This window comes from Protopterus annectens, chromosome 7.part0 (assembly GCF_019279795.1).
Source record: "Protopterus annectens isolate FY-2018-M chromosome 7.part0, PAN1.0, whole genome shotgun sequence".
Taxonomy (NCBI): Eukaryota; Metazoa; Chordata; order Ceratodontiformes; family Protopteridae; genus Protopterus; species Protopterus annectens.
This window is the reverse complement of record NC_056739.1, coordinates 1,417,325,002-1,417,337,701: the sequence shown is the minus strand read 5'-3', so window position 1 is coordinate 1,417,337,701 and position 12,700 is coordinate 1,417,325,002.

The following is a 12,700-nucleotide window of genomic DNA, read 5'->3' as shown; positions in this document are numbered from 1 at the left end:
CGCTTTTCCTGAATATTTGACTGCAGTAGTTACACTGGTTACCATTTGAAAGTTGAGGCAAATGTAGTCTTGATATTTCCATATATTTTCCTCTCTGTGTGCATAAGTATGTATGCACACAGATAGGAAGTCTATAGGAAGTATAAGTATGTGCCTACTATTCATGGTGATACTTATATCAAGGAATCAAATGGCATTGTTGATATGTGCAGTTCTTGTCCTGTATGCCAGTCTTCAGCAGAGTGCTGTCCATGGGTAGGGTACATGGCCCATTCCACCCTGCTTGACCTCTTACAGATATGCAAAACACACACTACCTTGAAAACCCACAACAAAGACTAATATTTTATAGACAGAGAAATAGAACATGGCTGGTACAACAGATTTCTATCCCAAGGAATCCTCTATTTATTGAATAAATTTCCAATGCATGTCAAGCAGTACTACACATGGTCTGCATTCAGTAATATTCTGAATGAATAGTCTGGAAATCATAAATCCTTTTTGGGGTATACAGCATGGTACTTCTTGACCATGGAACTTAACTCACTCAACAGCGTTCAGGCTTAGCTGGCTATGGTTATGAATTGTCTTTTGAACTGCATGCCTAGTATATACCTATGAACTTATCATCCTAACATATAATCAGCAAGTATCTTACAAATGTGCATGCTGCATATAGAATATATATGGGTCTATATCATATGTTCGAAGTTTTAAAACTTCGAATCACTAAAGGTCGAACTTTAAATGATCGAAATTTTAAAACCTCGAATCATATAATGGAGATCGCCATAGAGTGTGAGAAGAGAAGATTTCCCTTTACTGCACTGTAGTGCGATCTTGGAGTTGGTATATTTAAGTAGCGGGGGTGTGGGGGTGCAGGGGGGTTTGCCCTCTGCACAGAGCGTTTTTTTTTTTTGTTTTGGACTTAAAATGTTTTTTTTTTTTTTTTTTTTGACATTCAAAGTATTAAAGGTTCGATCATTAAAGTTTGAACTTTAGTGAGTCGGACTTTTAATACTTTGACAATATAATATAGACCCAATATATATGCAGACAAAAACATCAGTTTCTTGATGAACGTATTTCTATAATTCATCTCATTTGAATGTCATTATATGATCATTAGTATATACTACTACTGACCACTCCAATTTTCATACTACCACGATTGCGCTACAGACCTCTTTGAATTGCACATGTCCTGCATGTCAACACTTACTGCATATTTAGCTTTACAGACTGTGCAATTTTTCCTTTCTGAACACACCCCTACTGTGTTTTATGTCCTGTAAGAGTACCAACTGTATACACAAACAACAAGGTACCTGTAAACAAACATTTAATTGTTTATTTTAATAAGTAATGAAAACAACAAACAGATGTGCACTGTGCTCTCCAAGGTACCAAATAAAATGTATTCTCTGTTTGAAATCATTTAAATCTATTTATTCCCATTATTTCTTTTTTCATCTGTTTGTTTACTAATAAATTTCAGCTCGATAACCATGTAAGTGGGTCGCTGACAGACCCTTTTGAGTCACAACCTGAGCTCCATGGTTCAAGACAAACAGAAAATTGTAAATAGAATAAAGAGTTATACTACTTTCTGAAGGAATGTCAAGCAGTTTGGCTAAACGCACAAGTGGAATTCAAGCAAGACGATAGCTAAAAAAATATAGCAAATGGAAATAAGGTCAACCTATAACTACAACTTTGCAGGCAAGAATGGCATTATTGCTCATACCTATAATATTTGTATGTGTGTACATATCTAAAATGTATAAATATAAATAAACTTTTAATAGAGTGGCCAGTTTGTTTATATAGTTTAAAGTCTTAACTCTCCTGGAAGTTTATGGAATGTGCACTTAACTTTAATTTAACAGACATCTTGACTTTGTGCAGTTTATTTATTTTGGTTTATTTAAGGACATATTTTTTAAGACTGGTCCGGTGACCGATGTTCTTCTTCTTTGCAGTGGTATTTATTTATTTATTTTTGTTTAATTTGGGACTTTTTGCTGTTTGATTAAGGGCTCATTTTTGCTATGTTTTCAGCATAACAAGTAAGGATTAGTTTTCTGCAAGTAAGAATTTGAATTACTTCAGTCCCGTACAGTGTTTTTGTGCTTTTTTATGCTGCAGCCTGCAAGTAATGGAATAGTCTTTCAAAAATACATTTTGCTGCTGCTTTTAATTTGTCATAGTGTTGTTTGATTGGCAATGTGCATGCAACATCATCCTGCTCTTCCCAAGAACCTGCACAATTTAAAATGTTAAAGTCTCATTTAATGGAATCATTTGTTTGCTGCTCATTTAAATAAATTATTTGCCACTCATTTTGCTGCTATTTTGCTGCAAGTAAAGAAATTAGTTTTGCTGCAAATAAGGGAATTAATTTGCCACTAAAATTAATACATTTTGCTGCTCTGTGTGGGAATTGAACTACTTATTTTGTGCTTTTGTTATGCTGCAAATAAGGCAATTAGACTGATGTGTGTATGACGTCACCCTGCTCTAATAGGGTTGCCACCTTTTCAAATGCCCAAAGTGGGACATTTTGGTACAAACATCAGATTTTGCAGGCCAAAACATACCCATGGCCAATACAAAGGACAGAACTTCACTTTTTTGCGTAAATATAAGCTTATTATTGTAGCATTTTAGTTGCTTATTGTGTTTCTTATAACTTTTAGGTGTTTCAGATATAGAATAACTGTTTTATGCAACTATTACATAAAATATAGCAAATAATTTTGTCCTAAAAACTCAGGACATTTCCCATTTTTACAATTTTTCACAGGACACAACTGTGAAAGAGGGACTGTCCTAGTGGGACAGGTGGTAACCCTACCCTGCTCTTTGCAACAACCTGCACTATTATGATGGAAATGTTGTGAATTGGGCAGTTTTGTCATTATTGGTTCATACATTTTGTTTCATTGCTTACAGAAAAAAATGTTCAAAACAATACATTTAAACACATTCTAACAAGTGTGCTGTATTATACATGAATATAATTTAATACAGTCAGGAAGGTTTATCAAAGAACACATATATGTTTCATGTGCAAGGCCTATGATTTGAAAACAGCCCAATGGTAATCTTTATCCACCACTGGCCAGATGCATTTTCTTTGAATGTGATTTGTACCTATTTTTCATGGGCTGTTGTCCAGATTTTGATCTTACCAGGTTGAGAGGCATATTAACAATACCAGCATACATTGTGTTACATCACTCCAGTGCCCAGCCACAAGCTATGCAAAATCCTGTGTTTTAATAACGAAAAGAACTAAAACAATTGGATCAGTGGAATGGAGTTTGGTTCTTATAACCAACCTGCATATTGTGTGGAAGGAACTATAACGTCTGATCTATTAAACTGTAAATAAAGAAATATCTTTCTATATCTATGCCTATATGTATCTATCATACCATATTGTATTATGTTATGTTATATATAACACAGGCAACAAACAGCCAGTTATAGTAGTCAAAGATTTCATATCCAGTAATGCAGCATTTCTTTTCAGATGACCAACGTGGGACATTGTTGATATTAAGATATAAAACAAGTCTTTAATGCAACTATTAGTAGGAAGTTATAAAGCATTTTTGTGTGCTACTTATATGTGATTTTTTTTTTTGGTAACTACAATGGCTGGGGTTCCCGGGGAGGTTAGCGGGCTCTAAAGTTTCACTGAGAGTGGCTATGTTAAGTATAGAAGGCTCTCTCTATTTTTATTATTTTTTGTATTATGTGCAATAGTGTTTTTAAACTGATGAGTGGTGTATATTATAGATATCTTGCATTGTTGCGATTCATCAGCAAATTGCCTCTTCTGTGTTTCACTGTAAACCGGTTACATTATATCAAACATATCTAACTATACCTAGGTATGATACTTTCTGAAACAGTCAAATAAACAAAATTATGACTCCATGAGGAACATGCATGTCTGCTTGCTTGCTCATTTATTTTACAAAATAAATGAAACTACAACTTTGCATGGATAATGTGTATCTGTTTACTTATATTTGTATGTATAAAGTTGTACTGGCTAATTCTAATTAGAAACAAAAAGGTCCGTCTAGTGCATAGGATAATACATGCAATAAAATACATTACTTGTGATTTCATGACATTTCAGCTATGACTGAAGGCATGTCTCTCAACCTTATACTATAGAGAGAAAAGCCTTGACTGAAATATTTAATTGGCTAAAATAGTTACCAAAGTCCAAGATAAAAGAGTAGAGGACAGTAACTTTACTCAAATTTGTTACACAGCAGCAATAAGGTACAAGTAGAAAACAGAGTCCATATGACTCAAAGACGACTAGTTACTCCCTAGAAAATACCCTCTACCTCTTATCCTCTTCACTGTTACTAAAGAATGGGTCCTCACTGCAGCCTCCAGAGCTAATCACACTACAGCAATGAGCCCTGATAACATCCAGGGATGCCTTCTCTAGAGTTTTAAAAATGACCCCTCAGGCCCACTAAAATGTCTATTCAGCCACAGCCTCTAGACAGACTTTGTCCCTAGGGAATGCAGGAATGTAATGGTCATCCCTCTACATAACGGTGGACCATGAACAGACCCAGGGAACTACAGACCCACAAGCTGGACTAGTCTTGTATACAAGGCCATGGAAAAAGTTATCATGGATTAAAAAAAATGCATAGGAAATCTTCAAATACTGGACCCATCCCAGTTTGGTTTCATTAAGGACTGGTCACGCCTACTAAACCCAGTGGACTACTTTGAGAAGGCCACTTGAGCCATGGATGATGCCCTTTGGGAAAAACATGTACCCGTGAATTACTACATAGGTAGCAGTACACTAAACACCGAAAGTGTGATAAGAGACTTAGGGACACAGGTGGACTGTGGTCTCACCTTAGATAACCACATCACCACAACAGTCAGGAAATCCTTCTATGTGGCACACCTCATCACTAAGGGCTTTTCATCCAGGAAAACGGTTGTCATTATCCGACTGTACTCATCCTTCATTAGACCGATTATAGAATACAACTCCTCATTTGGTATGTACCTCTCAAGACATCTGCAACAATGGGAAAGGCAGCAGAAATACATCACTAAAAGAATCACAGGCCTAAAGCCAGATCCCCTATGCTGACCATCTAAAAAACTCCAGGTGTACTCTGTCGCATATCGTCTACTCAGAGGTGATCTCTGCTTAACATACAAGGCTATGTCAAATCCAGAGCTGTTGGGCATACTACACTTAAAGAAATCCCAATCCCTCAGAGCCACATGCTCCAGGGATCAAAACCATGTCATCACAATGAACAAAACATGTTGGAGTGATAGGTTCCTAACCCAGAGACTCCCTAGACATGTCAAACAGAGTGCCTTTTTGGCCCTCTTCAAAAGGAACCTTGACGACTGGATGGGAGATAGGAAATTCACCCCAGGGATCATGTCAGTCAACCTGCTAGACAGTGATCCAGGGAAGTAAATATTGTGGGAAGAAATAGCCAGGGAATTGTTATGGCTAGGCTTGTATAGGCCCTAGGGCTGATAGCCTAGTACCAACCTATGAACCTATAAAAAAGTGCATACTGCCTACCTTGACCTAGTAAAGGCATTCAACACACTACTAGAGACAAACTCAAAAATGTAGACATAAATCCCTATGTAACCCAATGGATAGTCAAATGGCTCATGGAGAGGATACATGAAGTTATGGTGGTGGAATCATCCTCCACCAATAGGCCTGTTAATAGTAGTGTTCCACAGGTCTCAGCAACTGGACCTCTCCTGTTTGGAATATACTTTTCTCAAGTCATACAAATATAAGAGGGTTTTTAGGTGACCAAATCTGCAGATGTCTGCAAGTTGGGTACAGTGAGTGATTCCTCCAAAGATGTTGATATCCTTGAGGAGGGTCCAAGAGCCAGGTAACTGATGACAGAAACTTCGCGCAATACTCAATGCAAAAAAACGCATAGTTATACCCTCTGGGGAAGATGAGTACCCCTGCAAATTACAACATTGATAACATTGTTCTAATAGTAGACCCAGTGGTAAGGGACGTGAGAACTCAGGCTGACAGTAACCTGAACTTTGATCACCATGTGTCCATGATGGTGAAAAATCCTTCTACAATGTATAACTCATACATAATGGCAAGGCATCCAAATCTAAGGAGATCATACTCCCCTATGCCCGGCCCTCATTAGACCAATAATCAAGTAAAATGTACCCTTTGGCTGACCAGGCATTTGTAACAACTATAGCAGCTACAGAGGTTCTTCATTAAAAAATACAGTATGTAAACAACATGTCCTATGTGGACTACCTCAAAGCCATGTCTGTGGTCTCAGTCTCCTACAGACTATTGAGGGCCAATCTATACCTAGCCTTCTCAGATCCAGCCCTGATGGATATGCTACATATTCACAAAACAAGCAGCGCAAGAATTACCCAATCTAAGGATCTAAACCTTGTCTGTAACATAAGCAAAACATGTTGGAGGGACAGGTGTGTGTTTGAGAGATTACACTTTTTCTGGAAAAAACTCCCCATTTATGTGAAGCAGAACTCTTCTTTAAACATATTATGGATGGGAAATCATAAATTCATCCACACTTGTCACCTGTGGCCTTTATGGACAGCAGCAGCTTATAGAGTCTCTAAGGCACAGGCATACATCAAAATCGTTCCAATCCTTAAGCAGTGAATATTATGTAAACTGGGGCATAAATGGTGAGGCTTAAAACGGCTCTATGGCCATTAGACTGGTAACCTCCATTGAGTATTTCTTCTAATGGACTGCAAATGCATGAAATTGCTTTCCTTACAATTTTGTGTAACAAGAACTTGCAGGAATCCAGAAATACATATAATAACCAAAATCAGCTATAATGAAATGTGGGAAAAGGTAGGATACTGGTTACAATGTTAAACAAGCTATACTTTACTGGGTATGACACTGATGTATGCAATGTATTTTATATAGCATGTATCATGGACTGAAGTATGCTAAAAATAAAAAAAGACAACTAGATACATAAGTCCCAGGATAAAAAAAAGTGCCCAGTCCTCATATACACACTGGTTCCAGGACTGGAAAAACTGAAACATTCCAACAGTGGGGTTAGACCAAGTTTATGGGGAGGATGCCCCTACCCCATTGTAGAAGGAAGTAGTAGTCCACAAAAACATATAGGCCAGAAAAGAGCCATTAATAGGATAGAGTAGACTATTGAGGATAAGAAAGATATTATGTATTGCCACTATTGTTCAAGATAAGAAAGAAATTATGTATTGTTACTAGTGTTCAAGAAGCCCGGAATTTCCAGATAGAAGATATTCAAAACGATTAAGAGAGAAATCAGAGGAAAGAAAAAATACTTGCACAAGAAAAAAGTACAGTTGTGTACATTTACCATAAATGTAGAAGTTCGAGTGTATTCACTGTTGCAGTCATCACACTTGGGTTATCCTGACAGGGGTAGCCCTTAGTCAGCCTAAATACTAGAGGTTTAGTATTTCTGTGTCAGTTGCTGTCACTCCAGGACTGACGTCAGGTCGTCAGTGGTATAAAATCAGGCAGCCAACACCATTACATCACTTTTTCTTGCCCCAACTGTCAGGAGCCCCCAAATAGGGAGCTAGGTTATGCTGGAAGAACACCACCAGTAGAAAGTAAATACCAAAATTACATTTAAGGAGAGAGGAATAGAGAGAGACAAGGGGGATGGAGAGTGGGAAATCAGGACTGCAACAGTGAATACACTCTTAACACCTACATTTATGGTAAGTGTACACAACTGTACTATGTTCTTCGTGTTTCACTGTTGCAGTCATTACACTTGCATTGATTCCCAAAGCTGAAGAAAAGGGTGGAGGCAGTCAAGAAGATTAGGGGCTGGCTGGGATGCCCTGCAGGACTGCAGTGGCAAAGCCTTCCCTGGATTTGAGAAAATAGGCAGGTGGTAATGATTGGTGAAGCTATGAACAGAAGTCCATGTTGCAGCTCCAGGATGTCCCTGGTGGGGACCCCTCTGAGAAAAGCTGCAGAGGTGGAGGTTGCCCTGGTAGAATGCATCCTGACCCCCTTTGGGGTGGTTTCCCATGCTGTTTGTAGCCGAAATGGATGCAGTGCACTATCCATTTGGAGATTGTTTGTTTGGATATGGCCTTGCACTCTGCCCTGCTGCGAAGCTGACTAGCAATTGTTCAGTTTTTCTAAAAGATTTAGTCCTATCCAGATAGAATCTGAGCTGTCTGTGCACATCTAGAGAGTGCAGAATCCTTTCCACCTTGTTTTGTGGGTTAGGGAAAAAGGTGGGCAAATGAATGGATTGGTTGAGAGCCACACTGGACACCATGTTAGACATGAAGGATGGGTTAGCCCTGAGGGAGAGTCTGTCAGCATAGAAAATGATGAAGGGCTCTACAGCCATGAGTGCTTGTAGCTCTGAAACTCTTCTAGCTGAAGTGAAGGCCAGAAGCAAGGCTGTTTTCCAAGAGAGGAATTTTAACTCTGCTGAAGCTGTAGGCTCAAAGGGGGGGGGGGGTAGGGTGAGCTTTTCCAACACAAAGTTAAGGTCCCAAGCTGGGGTAGGAGCTCTTCTGGGTAGTCTTAAGTTGTTGGCCCCTTTTAGGAACTGTTTGATGAGAGGGGCATCCAGATCTAAGGAGATCATAGCCTCACTATACTCAGCTCTCATTAGACCAATAATTGAATACAATGCATCCCTTCAGCATGTACCAACAGCTAGACTGGCCACACAAGTTACTCACTAAAAGAATATGGGGTGTAAATAACATGTCCTATGTGGACCGCATCAAAGCCCTGTCCCTGTACCAATTCTCTTACAGGCTACTGAGAGATGATCTAGGCCTACCCTACCCTATAAGGCATTCTCCCATCCAGTCCTGATTAATCCTATACATTCAACAAACAAACAGCATTGGAAATTATCTGACCTAAGGATGTGAATCTCATCTGTGACATAAGCAAAACATGTTGGAGGAACAGATATGCCTCTCAAAGACTACCCCTTTGGTGGAACACCCTTCCCATCCATGCCAAACAGAGCTCTTCCCTAATCCCATTCAAATGCAATTTGGACCAATAAAAGGGAAACTGTAAATTCACCCATGGCTTGTCACCTGTGGACGTTATGGATAGGAGCAGCTTATAGATACCCTAAGGCACAGGCATATACCAAAGTCATTCTAGTCTTACGACACTGATAATTATAAAAATTGGGGCATGAATGGCTAAGCTTAAAAAGGTTCTTTGGCCATTAGCTGAGTAACTTCTTATGATCCTAAGAGTTTTTTTTTTTTGTTACATTGACTTGCAAATGCATTAAATTGCTTTCCTCAGAAAGCTGTGAAACAAGAACATGTTAGAATCCAAAAATACATATAATAACCAACATCAGTTATAGTGGAATGTAGGAAAAGGTAGGAGTCTGATTAGCAATGAGCTTCTCTTTAAATAAGATATACCTTAATGGGCAGATTACTTGGGCTAAGACATGCTTGTAATTTTAAATTCTAGGTAGCTGTATGAAGTGCATCTACATTACATTTATGCAATGTCATGCTATTTACTTTCAAGTGCATGGGCATTTTCCTTACGTGATTTGACCAGTCTAATATTCTTCCCTGTATAGAGATGTTGCATTATTCTTTTAACTAGATTACCCCTCAGAGCTTAACAATATTTTAGGCAGTCTTGGTGTGCAAGCTCCCTACATGACAAGCTTATGGTCACAAAATTGAAAATTACAGTAGTTGAGAGCAGATTAAGCTTCTTGAATGCAACTGAAATAAGCCAAAATTAAATTGCTGTCTGTGGCAAAATTCCTAGACATTGTGCATACTGCATAGGGACAGTACACAGGGAGTAGCCATTAAAACCATATACATACCCATCTATAAATATAGTGACATTATAATTTAAATTCAAAAGTATACTAATACAGGTGGCATATTTTCAGTCAAACAAGAACTCCTATCACTGTAGTGTTATAGGAATCAGTGGTGCACTAAATTCTAAATCAGATGACATACATACCTACAAAGACATTCAGCTATAGCTTTGAAATCCCAGTATTATAGTAGGCTTTGAGAGCAACCACCATTATATCATATCTTCATGAAGAAGTAGATGAGCACAATGAAGAACGGTAGCTCAACAGGCCCAAATAACATCCCAGGAAGTTTTACTAGTGCTGTACAACATACTCTACTATATGGTTTGTTTACCAGCTATGACAAAGATCCAAAGTGGTTCCTATTCAAATGGAGGGTCTACTGCTTCCTTTGACAAGTACCAAACCATTAGTGTAATCAGTAAAATGTGTAAGGTAGAAGAGGAAAATTGTACTTGTTCAGGGTGGCATGGGTGGCCTTTTGCATCCGGATAACAATCATTATGTAATTATAAGATAATATGTCACTGGAAAAAATGGTATTGTGGCATATCAATAAATACCCATTAATGACAATAAAAAATGTTAATGAACTCAGACAGGGAAATGAGCAATGATATTTGGTCATTACCAATATGAGTCAGTTTTGCACCCCATCAACTTTAATGTTCTCTATCCTCAAACCAGACCACAAATCGTAATTCTTAAACTCTTAGTACAAGAAATCTGAACAAAGCTTAAAATAATGTGCGACAATGGCACATAAATACAGGTTGTATTTTAAATTTTGCAATTATAAATTTAGAAAAGTGATACAGTAACAGATTTTTGCAGTAACACATTCTTCTGAAGGATACAAAGTCAGAAATTCTAATGTATATCATTAATTTGTGACTTCAGCCCCCAGTAATTTCTCAGAAAACCACAAAATTTATGAGGACCAAATCAAAAATGTGAATCAAAGAGCTGGACATTCTGCAAAAATCTAGACATTTGAGAGATATGCCCTAAATCATTTACATTCTACATAAGACTGAAGTCTGAATTACCTTTGAATACATCAGTATTCAGAAATTATGCAAAGGTTTATCTACTAAAACGGAGTGATTGCCTGGCTAATTTCAAAAGCCCCTTCCATCTCGAGAATCCCAGCATACCTTTCAAGTGTCCAGACAGTAGCAAGATGTCTAGCTTTTTGCCTCATAGTTTTGATCTGTTCCACATAATATTTGTGGTTTTTCTGGTAGATCAATGAGGATTGAATTCACTAAACAAAACACATTTGAGTTTCAGATTTCAAGTTATTCAGAAAATGTATGCTTTTGCAAAACTTTTTAGTCTAGCAACTTTTTAACTTTATAAGATTAACCTTTAAAATGCATACCTATTTTGGGGCCTATGATCCCCCTGCCCCATGTACAGATTTGTTATTCTAAGATATTGAGAGGTATGAACCCCACTGCTTATGTGACATCCTTAACTGGCAAATTCTAAGCACATGTAAATAGTTGCACAGATGCATCTATCTCCCCTCAGAAATTATTACAATGCCAGATTCAAAAATAACCCCCTGCAGCAGAACTGTAATATAAACAGGCACTATAATAAAATAAAAAAAAAACTTACTGCATGGAAAACAAAAAAAAAAATAACTTTCTAGATACAAAAATGCTTTTCTTAAACTGAACAAGGTACTCCAGACCCCAATTAAATCAAAAAGCCAAAGATGAAATAAAAACAGCCACCCAGTTGAAGGATAACAGGACATTCTTTAACTATGTTCTAAACCTCAGAACAAATGTCCAGCACTGCGTAGAGTTAATAGCAAATTATATTACATATTCAGACCCAGATGCATTACAGTACAGTCTCATAGATAAGTACTAGGCTAGCTGCTGTCATAGCCCATTTTAAGCCTAGCCAATTTACCTTTCAAAATGTGAGAAATAAACACTGTACCTTGTGTCTGTGAGGTAAACACTTTTACCACTATACCAACCCACACATCAAAACCTTTATCGACAGTAGAAGTTGATCGTTAACAGCTGTGTTTGAGGTTATGCTTACCTGACTGCACAGTCAGGTAATTATGGAAACATTTCAGTGACATGGTTGCTTTCTGCTTGAGAGGGGGCATGGAGATATGTCTGGCAGAATGCAAATTTAGCAGCAGGTAATAGCTGATGTTAACGCAGTGGGAGGACATAGCAGGATATATGACCAGGTGCGCCATAGGGCCACTAACATCATTTCATCAGACTGTAGGAGAGCAGCTGGAGTGGCTTGAGACCATATGGCTAAAGGGGGGAACTTGTTACAGATCCAACACTGGCATTAAATGAAGAGTTTCTGTCCACTGTCAACAGAGTCCGCCAGTGGCAGGGGAAGTCACTAGTCCAGGTAAAGGTCCAAGACCAAGGGTTAAATGTAACCAGTGGAGCCATGTAGCATATTAGATGTCCACAAAGGCAAGTCAGGGAAGAAAAGGTGGAACAGCCAGTAAGTGGGAATGACAAAATGCCAATGGTAGGTTGTCTTGAGACAGCAAAGGTACCAAACTACCGCACTAAGTTATATCCTATCTTAGTGAATGGGAAAGAGGCCAAGGCTAAGAGAGAGACAGCCTATGACCTAACGATTGTGAAGCCTGCAATGGTTACATAGGAAGTAGAGATGCACTACTTGCTTTTTGCAGTCTACTCCAGTCAGAACTGTAGGAGGGACCCCATTCCAAATACCTTTGGCTAGGGTTCACCTGGACTGGG